This window comes from Dermacentor silvarum, chromosome 5 (assembly GCF_013339745.2).
Source record: "Dermacentor silvarum isolate Dsil-2018 chromosome 5, BIME_Dsil_1.4, whole genome shotgun sequence".
Lineage (NCBI taxonomy): Eukaryota > Metazoa > Arthropoda > Arachnida > Ixodida > Ixodidae > Dermacentor > Dermacentor silvarum.
The window spans coordinates 41,165,322-41,177,433 of record NC_051158.1 but is presented as its reverse complement, the minus strand read 5'-3'; the positions used below and the strand labels follow the sequence as shown (position 1 = coordinate 41,177,433).

At 43.0% G+C, this 12,112-nt stretch overlaps 1 protein-coding gene across 1 annotated transcript in view; it reads right to left on the bottom strand.

The window, feature by feature from the left end:
• Nucleotides 1-5,818: 5,818 nt before the first annotated feature.
• LOC125945620 (uncharacterized) overlaps nt 5,819-12,112 on the bottom strand; it is a 15,325-nt gene continuing 9,031 nt past the window's right edge. Inside the window, exons 3-4 of the transcript XR_007467089.1 lie at nt 9,331-9,516; nt 5,819-7,108 (exon numbers count right to left, since the gene is read on the bottom strand). The gene's annotated coding sequence lies outside the window, so the exon portion shown is untranslated. The remainder of the gene's footprint in view (nt 7,109-9,330; nt 9,517-12,112) is intronic.

The window sequence follows — 12,112 nt, the reverse complement described above, 5'->3', positions numbered from 1 at the left end:
GCGTTGTTAGTCCACAAGTGTCACTGAGGCAACGAGGACGATGGCACGCACCACTTCTTCGTTGTCGAGAGACCATGACACAATGTTGCCAAGTGAACACTAAACACAAATATAATTTTATGAGACTGTTTGACCACTCATTCAGAATATATATATATATATATATATATATATATATATATATGCCGAGTCAGCGGAAGATATGGGAATCTACATGAAGCGATTCTTAAGTGAAGGGGTTAATTAAATGTTTCAAAACAAAAAGCGATGCGCCTAATTTTTTGTCTTTCATCCTATGCAGTGAGTAATTTCATGCAATATCCACCACAAGTTTCCCAAATTTCTTCTCATGCAATGTTTTATCTTTATCCACGGCACCGCTCACAGGCTATGCCGAAATGCGAACTCCAAATCTGGCCTATATGACCGCCTGTGACGAAACTCAGCGATGAACGCTTGAGTGTGTAAAAGTGCAGGGTGTGAACTTCTCTCTTCCTTCTCCTCTTTCAGACGCCTTTCCCCCTTCCCCAGTGCAGAGTAGCCTACCGGTCTCAGCCTGGTTGACCTCCCTGCCTTTCCCTTATGACTTTTCTCTCTCTCCAAATCAGGTGGATGCACAGTGTGAAACATCTCGGCTGTAGAATGATTTGAATGAAAGGAAATAAAGTCAACCAAAGAATCCGTTAAATATAATCTACTATTCCATTTGCAAGTCGATGTGCTTTCAAGATACATGTGAGTCGACATCATTTGTTAAGGTGCTGTGTATGAATTTATTTCTTAGAGCTTCCCGTTTTGAGCGTCGGCGTGCCACGGCGTAACTGAGCGAAGCGAAGGATGCATATAGCGAAGAATGAAAGAGAGAATGCGGAGCGCTGCGGGGGATGAAAGACGGCGAGAGCGAAGAGAGGGCGAGGAGGAATGCGGAGGAGAAGTGTACAGTGGAAGTATGAGGACGAACGCGGAGGAAGAGAGTATAGGGAAAGGCTGAGGGGGAAAGCGGAGTGTCACACAAGACGTGCTCCACGGCTGCGACCATGCATGCGGCGAGCATGTCCACCGATACCATATATGTAAACAAAGCACTATGGTGTGGGCTTCGGACCTACTGCGCATGCGCTACTTCGCCTGCGCCGCCGCCGCCGTCGCTAGAGAATGCGCCCCGCGCGAGCCACGCGTTCCCTCTGTTCATGCTGTCTTTATGAAGAATGAGCGGCGCAACCGATGGAAATGCTTCGTCTGCCGCTGCTGCTAAACGAGCTGCCCGATCCGAGGCTCTAGCGCCGCCACCGAGAGGACCCTGTCATAAAGAATTAAATTGTTACCTGCAATATATCGCGGATTCAAAACACCTAAGCAGCTGCGCTCAAAATTCGCATTAGGAAGTATCGTGATCGTCCTTGATCGTACTCCTTGTAGTCCTTTTTGTACTCCGTACAGAGGTGCCCGTCTTACGCTACTTTGTCGGTCAACATACAAGGGTTAAACTATAAGCCCATTCGCTGGTATTTTCATTGGCCGCACATATAACGTATGCATACATATCCACAAATATATCTGCCGGGTGCCAGAATGGGTGCCAAGAGAAGGGAAGCGTAGTCTAGGACTGCAGAAAACTAGGTGGGGTGATGAAATTAGGAAATGTGCAGGTGGAAGTTGTAATCAGCTCGCGCAAGAAACGGGTAATTGGAGATTACGCGGAGAAGCCTTCGTCCTGCAGTGGACATAAAAATAGGCTGATGAAGATGATGATATTTGCCGGGATACTGACCTACCTTGCAGCCAGTAGCCACGCCAAATACGGGAGGGATAGCCAAAGGCAGCTTCGCTGTTTCGTCGCTGTTGAGGCTATACAAAAAGCCAGCACTTATCGGGCTGACGCACCACATCTGTTCCAACTGTCCTGTCTAAACGGCAACAGCGACCACGACCAGTGAGTGTCGAACATTTACCTTTTCCTAAAATGCGCATTGTGAACGTCACACCACCCGAATCAACTGTTCTGAGAGCCGAAGGACACTGCAAACTTTCGTGAGACGCAGACTCTGTGCTGTCCAGAAACATCCGATGGACTGTCCATATGTAATCATATGCTCTTTGATTGATTGATTTCATTTGATTGATTGATTGATTGATTTCATTTCATTGATTGATTGATTTCATTTGGTTTATTTGATTGACTTGATTGATTTCATTGTTTTGATTTGATTGATTTGATGAATTGGTTTTAATGTATTTATTGATTGAATGATTTGTCGATCGATTGATTGATCGATCGATTTTAACGAAGCTGCACAGGAACTAGGCGAGATGCCTTAGCACTGAACTCCAGATTACTTTTGGTAATATTAATCCGGACCAAATATACGCGTTCTTGCATTCCAGCTCTTGATAACACGACTGCAGCGGTCAAGAATCGATCCCACGACCTCATTCTCAGTGGCGGAATGCCGTAGCCACAGAGCCAGCGCCTTGCGGAGTATGGAACCTGTGGCGCTTGGGCCTCTGCTTTAGCTTGGCAAAGTTGCACTCACTATAGAGAACATTTCCACGCATGCTGACACAGTGGGCTAAGATGGCGGCTACGGGGAACCAGCACCGGCCTACATGGAGGTGCTATGGCGTTTGACGTTTGAACGATAACAGACGGCCGACTGTATCAACGTTAGCTTGAGCCCGATGTCTTCGGCCAAGCTCTGTCCATGGCCATGCGCGTTGCGAAGAGCGCGTGCACTCCAACGTCCTATAGCATCCTAGTAGCGCCGGCACCCAGTTACATCATCAGATTGCGCATGCGCCTCAAGGGGTGTGGTGAATTCACTGAGGCGAAATTGCAGCATGTCTTGCTGGAAACTGTTTCCGACGCTCGCAATGATCCCGAGCGCCTGTTGTTGGCACGTGACGTTTCGGCACTGGTCTCCCACACCTGACGTCCCCGTTTGTACTATATACATGCGCCGAGATGGGCGGCTACGAGAATGGGCACGGTGTGGGAACGAGCGCGCAGTGCGTGATTTCACTGCACCGGGCGATGCTCTGAATCGATAAGGTATATATTCCGCTCGCCTGCGGCAACCCTCTCGTGGTCTCCGCAGTAACCCCGGGCAGTATAATACGGCGCGCTGCGATTGTTGTTACTCCGTTTCGTACGATGTTTCGCCGCAGCGGCCCCGCATCGTGGTACGGAGCTGGCTTATCAATCTGGCGGCCATGTAGAGCGTGTTTGTGATAACCGACGTACCGGCGTTGTCAAGGCGTCCACACGTATAGCTCAAGCCGCGGGTCAGCGAGATTATCATTTCCGAATCTTAAATTTCCGGCAGGTATTTCTGGAAAATGCAAGTGTCAGGGAAGGTTTCTCAGGCGGAGCAACTGCCGGTCAGCTCTGCCAGGCCGTAACCACCTGTGGTAACGTCACCACCGCCACCTTTGGTAGTGGTATACGTTAAAGTATTTCTTTTTTTGGAATGGCATACCCGCCGCAGTGGCTTATGCGCTGCTAAGCACGAGGTCGCGGGATCGAAAATCACGCCCGCATTTGGGGGCCCGTTGAAGATCCCCATGATGGTCGAAATTAATCAGGAGTTCCCGACTACGGCGTACCTCATGGTCAAATCGTGGTTTTGGAAGGTAAAGCCACAGAATTCAACGGAATGCTTCATGGAGCTTTTACCACTAAAACGCCTCTCAAGCGTAACGGTGAAAATGGCACCCTATATGCGCGGTGGGTGCACATGTAGGGTGTCCCAGCAGATGATTTAATGAACTTGGTACAAGACACAATTTTAAATCCGATGGTGGGCGGTTGTCAGATGCCTGATGACCGAACACCACATGTGTTAAGTTCGTATCTTGCACTGTTATTTTTAATAACGTACTTCTTTTTAACAGTTTGGCTAACGTTAGCTGAGACATGCGGTGCATTGTGACTCGAGACCACCATATGAAAATAAATATTCAAATGTACAGCAATCGTTTCCGTGTTTGTTATCAGTGTGCTGCTGACTGCGACCATCGAATGCACGTGCATCTTTTTAATCGCTTCATTCTATGCTTACGAAATGCTTATGGTACTAAATGCTTAGTGCAGTGTCGGCATATTTCTTTGAACATGTCCGGAATAGCATAGATATAAGTATCGTTAAAATCATTAAGGCAGCTTTTGAAGTGTTTTATTGTGCACTGATCGTTGACATGCCTATTGATATTTGAAGGAACACTATGGAAATGTTTGGGGAGCACAGAGTGGCAGGACTGAAAGGGACGCATTGCCGAAATTGTGGTCGGAGAATCCTTGCTCTATGGACACACTATGACAGGAAACCTTCCGGAGAAGAAATAATACTAGGTCATAACAGAGCATCAAGTTCCTTGTTCGCACGTTGGTTCTTGTACAAATTGGGCTAGGATATGGGTAGGCATAGTATTAAAAACAATGCTTGTGTTTTGACTGCCAGCTAGCAGATGGCACCACAGCATGAAATCAAGTCAACTTACTTCAGCATTTCTTTTGTACAAAAACAAGAATGCTAGGACAAACACACAAAAAACCGCTCAGCTGCCGCTCGACTTGTTGCTTGCCCCATCACTTGGCAGAAATAAGATATAGAAAATACATTTGAATGCTAAACAGAAGAATTGTGCTAAAAGTGCAATATCAACGATGTAATACGTTGGTCATGTAGAACGCTCTAAAACCTAATTCTTTAATGCACCATTCAATTGAATACTATGCTCTCCCTTACAAAAAAAATTGTTGAAAAGTTGTTGAAAAGTCATTGGTCAATGTCAACAAATAGCATTGAAAGCACATTGAGGCTTTGTTGAAACATTGTTGAGGAAATTGTTGAGAGGTGTTGAAAATTGGCCCGCGACATTTTGTTGAAACATCATTGGGTCGTTTCAATTTGAGAAGTCATTGATGGATTGTTGAAACCATGTTGAATTCCAATATTGAAAGGCCATTGAAGAACTGTTGACGATGTGTTGAATGTCAATATTGAAAATCTGTTGAGACATTGTTGAAATATGTTGAATGCCAATATTGAAACCTTATTGACATAATGTTGGAACTCTGTTGAATGTCAATTTTGAAACCCCATTGAAATATTATTGGAGCAGTATTGAATATCAATATTGAAACCCCATTGAGATATTATTGAGGCATTGTTGAACATCAATATTGAAACCCTATTGAAGTATTATTGGATGAGCGTTAAACGTCAATATTGCTTGATGGAGGCAAAAGTTGCTACATATCAGAAACAGGACACAAGAGGAAGAACACAGACAACACACACGTTAAGCACCAAACATGTGTGTTGTCTATGTTCTTCCTCTTGTGTCCTGTTTCTGATGCACGCCTTTTGCCTCCCTTATACCAACAAGTCCAACGTGCAATGTTAGTCAATAATGCAACACCATTTAAATATTATTGGAGCAGTGTTGAACGTCACTATTGAAATCACTTGAGAGCCCACTGAAATATGCTGTTTGGTGAATAGTGTTGAAAAGTGCACTAGACTTTTCTTTAAATACTGCTGAGCTACGTTGAGTCTCATGGCATTACCACTGATGCCATCCATATTGATGTGGTCCTTGCATACTAGAGGACAGGGGCAAACTTAAATTCAGGCACTTCTGTATTGAAGACCTGGGTCACCTAGGGATCAAAACCACTTTTAGATATAGCCTGTTATAAAACATAATATAGAGCTGCTAGCAGAACCATTAAGCCAGTTTTTTAATTGGCTTAACACACAAAATCAATACTCCTTCACAAAATCAACAGCTCAAAATTGATGTGGACAAAAAACAATTTTTTCTAGATGAATTGTTTATTGAAGCCAAACATTTGTTAACTGTACAGCCATGTGTGCCTTGAGATCAAAAAATTCCTAATGCAATCTACAAACTGCCAGCAGCTTGATACAATAACGAAACTGAATACTGAGAGATGTAAAGTTTGCGTGGCCCTAAAGTAAAAAATTTCTCAAAATTGAAATAAGTAGAAAATAAATATTATACAAGCATTACAGTAAATACCATTTAAAATGTACTTGGTTTCTCTATTTGGTAGCCAGTAACTTAATAATTATGGCACAATCTGCATGACCCCACTGAGACTCTTATTTATTGTTTAAATGGTGTGCCCATTTTACTAAACGTTATCTACCTCTGAAACGACATGGTAATTACAATAACTTGTGCCATGGCAGCAGTTTATTGTGCTGCATTGCTTGTTGCAGGATCCAGTTGCGTTTTCTGCCATGATTACGAGGTTCCTGGGCAGGTCATTACATACCAAGCGATTTATTCACTTTGACTACTTAAGATTTTTATCTGATACACAGTGGCCATTAGTTACCTGCTGGAAGCCTTAAATGAAACTGGCATGAGGAAATTTTGTTTAATTTTGAGTGCCGCAAAACAAGTTGGAATGAAAGAATTTACAAGAAATCAGATTTCATGCATACATGAAAGAAAGCACATCGCTGCCTTGCCCGAGAACTGTTGTTGCACTCTGAATTTAAGCAAACTTTAACACTTAATTCTTACTGTTTTGAAATAGCAAAATAAACCATTACTACAAACATATGTTAATATGTAGTTTTTCTTAAACAGAACTACTCTGACAATAGCACAGATTCCACTTTCCGGTGTACGTATGAAACCTAACTTTCTGTAAAATTTCCCACTGGGCCTACTTTTACTTTATCAAACAAACTTGAAATGGTGTGCCATCATGGAACAGTCTTGGTATGAAATGACCCGAGATACCTATGAAATAAAATAGTCAAGAAACACTAGCTTTTGTAGAAATATATTAAAGATTTACGTAAAAATGTACTAAAATACAAAGCGCAACACTTGTGCAATTAATTATTAATCACAACACAGTACTTGTGTCTGAACCATCCAACCTGGGCTTTTCAGGTGACTAGAAACATAATAATAAAAAAAAATGTTCAGGGCTGCAAGTGCACAACACTTGAACTGTCCACAGACTTGAGCTCTTCTGGACACTTCAGGTCCCTTGCGAGAAGTGAGGCCAGAGTGTTCTTAATGTAGGTCATGTTTGTCCCAGGAAACTTGTGACAGGTAAAGCCTGTAAAAAAAGGAAAAACAGCATGACGTTAAAGATCAATGTTCCACATGCAAAAGTGCGATATACAGTACGCCCTGTTATAATGAAACTGTTTCATTTGTTTTGTTTATTCCAAGTTTTCACGAGTTCAATTCTAGAGAATGACCAGCTTTCAAAGTGGAGTGGCACCTGAGGACTCCACTTAGTACAATATGCAGAAGGCAAACAGGAAAAGCCCACTGTGGCAGAATAACTTCATGAATATCCTTGGTGTGAAAATGTGAACGTTGCTTGCTTAGGAACAAAATGGTGGAAAAAAGACTTCATACAGTTGGTGAAAAAACTTAAAGGTAGACTGCTGGCAACTAAAATTAGTTCTCTCAAAAATCATAATCAAAATGTGCAGCACTTTATTGCACTTTTCCTTGCAGGAGTTGCTCGAAATACGGTTATGCGGCCAGAATTGAGTGTGGTATATCTGAATTTGTTTTACAAGCTCATATGCTACTGGAGTGCACTTCTCGCATTGTGATGACCATTCTTATGCCTCTCTACTGAAAACAAAATACTGCTTATAACGAAGATTTACTGCAGTTGCACGCCGACCTGGTTACACTAACACAAATAAATGCGAAGAAGAAATACGAAGAAATGCTCAGTCTTACAAGAGAAATATGCAAGTGGACTGGCTCTGCTAATCCTTTGAGGGTCACTGCCATGCATGTAGAGTGGTGGAAACAAATCGTGTGGTCACGACCATAAATATAAGGCGGCGAAAGAACATATAAATAAGCATACCTTTTAAGAATGAAGTGTCCCCAAGCATCACATTACAGATTCTGTAACCTTCTGCGACTTCTACAAAAATCCTGATTGTGCTGTTGCCCCTTGGCTTCTTCCAAAACTGATCTTTCTCTTTATTCTATGGTGCCCATCACTGCAGCAGTTTGGGAGTATTCAACTAGTTTAATGTTTTGTGAGTGTCATTACATTTAAAAAATGTGATTATGCTAGTTTGCCCTGCATGCTACAATAAACATGGTGTAAAACAGCGGACACTAAGAAATCTTTGTCACTTTGTGACCTAAAAAATTATTTACCCATTTTTTTTCTCGGAAGGTCACTCTGAAGAACGATCCAGAATAAAAATATAACACTTAAATTGGGGGACGTTTGCCAGAAAATATGTGATCCTCAAAGGGTTAAACATGAACACCTACAAAGCTCATTCAATCTTTGATAAATGTAAACTCATAGAACTTGAGCACTGGTTTATAATAACGCTGAAAACAGGCAAGTGCGTCCTTAAATTAAGAAAGCAGGAGACATTTCCAACAATTTCAGAGTGGGAGCTGTGGACATGCCTCATGTTCTGTAAGAAGCTTTATATAGCAGCTGCCAAGGGCCTATTGAGTACTGATCATTTTATGGGAACATGAGGAAAAGTCAAATAAATACCTTTGTTTTTTCCACATCCTAGAATACAATGTGATAAATTGGATCTTAATTGGTTGAGTGCCTAGAATGAATGGACATTGCTAAACATAGCAATGATGACAACGAATTTGGCTACTGTTCCTAGTTGTTGCTTTCATCGAAACAACCAAACAATTATGCCCCGTAACTTAAGCTCATTCTGCTTAAAGGCTACTGTCTGCCACCACATGGACCTCCTTCAAGACAGGAGCAACTTTAATTCAATGTGGTCTGTTGAAATAGGTGAAACCACTATGTTTTGCATTACAGAATCTGGAGGGCCATTTTGATTGCTGAAATTTGGTGGCAGTGCTGTCCCTCGAGTTGAGCAGTAACTGCACTTGAGCATAGCTTCTCCACAATTCCTATAACAACACTTTCAGGCTACTTAAGCACACCCGCTATAGCAACAGATTGGTAGCAAGCTTCACAGATTGGTACTACAGATTGGTAGTTGCTTCATTGCAACTGTTCATTGCAATGACAGTCAAGTAGTGCAACTAATGCGCAAATACACCTAACTCTGTCAGTTGGAGCCACCAATCACTTCTGGCAGTTAAGGCTGCTTTTAAAATTTAGCACTTTAGTATGGAGGCGTTAGAGACGAGATCAAATGAACATTCATTCCAAATAGTAGGCTATTGTAGCACGTAGTTGCAGACACAGGCTACTTGAATGTGATTTGTTGTGTTAATAGCAAGCTGGTAATTCCAAGTACAAAATGTGAAGGCAAAAATGCAATGGGTAAAAGGATGTACGGAACTTACCTATAACAGCGTTGACCCTGATAAGGCCAAGAGCCTCTTTTTGCCTATTCGTGGTGGTGTTTCCGAGAAGTAAGTGGCCCATGAGGTTCTCCTCAGTGAACACATGGTGAATCAAGGCCCTTGCAAACTTGCCTGGTCCACCATGGCAAGCTGTGCCCGGATCATCTGAATGAGCACCTCTCCAACCTATGTGAAAAAGCACGTTTAGGTAAATAATATTAGTGAGGTAGTTTAAGGATTTTAAGCACATTTACACAACAGCCACACTCCGAATAAATCACAGAAATACTGCCTGCTCCAGACCTAAAATGTCAACTAATGTCACTAATAAAAACAACTAAAACTAATGCCATAGCTTGTTATGCTGTTGGGATGCCATGTGCTTCAGAAAAATAAGGATTCACCCAGTACAAAATAAAATAGTAAGTAAACTAAAGCATTGAAAACTTTAATGCAAGTAGCATTTTTAGGATACTTCACATACTTTCGGGTGTCTAACTATTTTCCAGCCAATTTGTGTCACTTGGTGGTCAATGGCCTAATGGGTAGGGCTGCTGTAGACGGGAAGTGGGTTAATAACCATCTGATGGACCTGCTTGGATCTCTGGGTATGTTACTCAGAGTATGTGCCATTCTTCAATGAACCTCTTTCACGCCATCGTGGGCAACTGCTGCTTGTGTTGGCAAGCAGCAGTAGCAAGCAGCTCAAACAGGAAGATAACTGTCGACGTTAATGCGATATTACCACTACACATCAGATTCGCTTGCTGTGTCCCAGACCTACTCAGCTGAATGTGTACATAAGACACAAAGACAGGGTGTGCCTCATCCACCTCATCAAATAAATGAATCGACTCGCAAATCAAAGGCTATGCAAAATCGCAAAGGAGACACTTAATGCTACCATTTTTACTAAATCTTAAGGAGAATACCTGCCAGCAATACATTCTCCTGGCAACAGTGCATTTGATCATGGTGACGCTAGATGATGAATGGCCAAAGAATTCACCTTTTGCATTCCGGCTGTCGCGTCTCCAGGCTCATTTTGATTCTGAAAACAGATGTCAGTATTAAAATGTGACGCCACGATAACTGAAAAGCAACAATCAAAACATCTACATGGACGATTAGACCGACATAAATGGATGGATATAAATGACTGATTGAAAACATTAAAGCATGGCTGCTCTTGCCACTGGCAGTGTGAGGTGGGCAAATAATTTATTTTTAATTTCTCTCCTAAATTTTAAAATTATTTTTGCTCATCTACTGCATGAACTGTTGCGGCCACATCTTAAAGGTAGCTCGTTCATATAAAACCAGTGTTGCATTTTTTACTCCCCGTCTAACTGCTGCTACTGCACTTTGCTTACTCTCTAAGTATTCCACAGAACTGCTCCACCAACAAACCATTGTTCCAAGCTTATGGCAAAGCGTCATTTAGATCACAAGGATACGCTCCCCTTTAACTCTCTCTCCTCTTTAGTGTGTGAATTCAAAGCAAAAATAACTTATTGACATAGCTGTCTGCTTCTATCTCATAAAAAGCCTTGCTAATTTTTGACATTTGTCGATAACGCTTACATGCCACTGGGAGCACAGTGGGACGACACGGCAAATATGCCCAAGCATCTCGTTCCTTTACTGATTTTCGAACTTAGTTATATCAATCAGTTACTGAAGGGCCAAAGGCTGAAACTTCACACGATGACATTATTTTGAATGTTTCATCCCACTAAAGCAGAACATAGCATCCCACAGAATCTGCCTTTTCCGTGAATATAGAGCGCCTACGCGAAGGCGTTAGCGCGAAGTACTCGATGGCGTCGAAGGGAGATAATGGTTAAAAAAAAGTTCACCGCGCGCGTACCGGTGGAAAACAAACCACACATAACCTGATGATTTCACAGCATTCACTGGCATCAGCCCTTTTTTATCTTATCTATCACATAGAATCACATATACGCCATTGCAATTCTTTATTATTATCGCGCCACAGCGCGTGTCTACCGCACGGCGTGTCAGCGGACTCTGGGCACTCGATCCTCAAGCGAACAGCGCAGCAGAATACATTAGAACGGCAAAACGCCCCGCGCATATTTTCGCCGATCCCGACACGCCATGTAGTAGATGCACGTCAATGGACGGCGTTGCGCGAACGAAATATACTTGATTACAGTACAGTTCGGATTGTTTCACGTCGCATTGTTTCCACGAAAACGGCAAAGCACGAGCGCTCATTAATAAGGATAATTTCAATCGGTGCTGGAACACCGTACCAAACATCGTGGCGCGCACAACATGCCCTGTTTTAGCTGGCTCCACATAGCTGCCCACCAAAACGGCAGAGCACGAGCGCTCATTAATAAGGCTAATTTCAATCGGTGCTGGAACACCGTACCAAAAATCGTGGCGCGCACAACCACGGCCGGGCTCGACTGGCGCGCGCGTTCGCAAGAAGCGAGCGCGCGCGCCGCGGTCGAGCCCGGCCGTGACACAACATGCCCTGTTTTAGCTGGCTCCACATAGCTGCTTTACGTCGCCGCAAGCGCGCCGTGAAGTTAAATCAGGACAAAACTTCATGCTCAATATAACAAATCTAGTGCTGCACAACCAATTCTCGCAACGGAAGGATAGTACTAGTCATGAAAACGAGCACAGAGGCGCGTGGAAGACACGCACTGAAGTACGCACTTTTTCTGATAGCGTCGCATTGAACGAGCAAGTGGAATTCGAACACTCACTCACCTGCGATGTGGCTGAGTCGGAGGCGATCATGGTG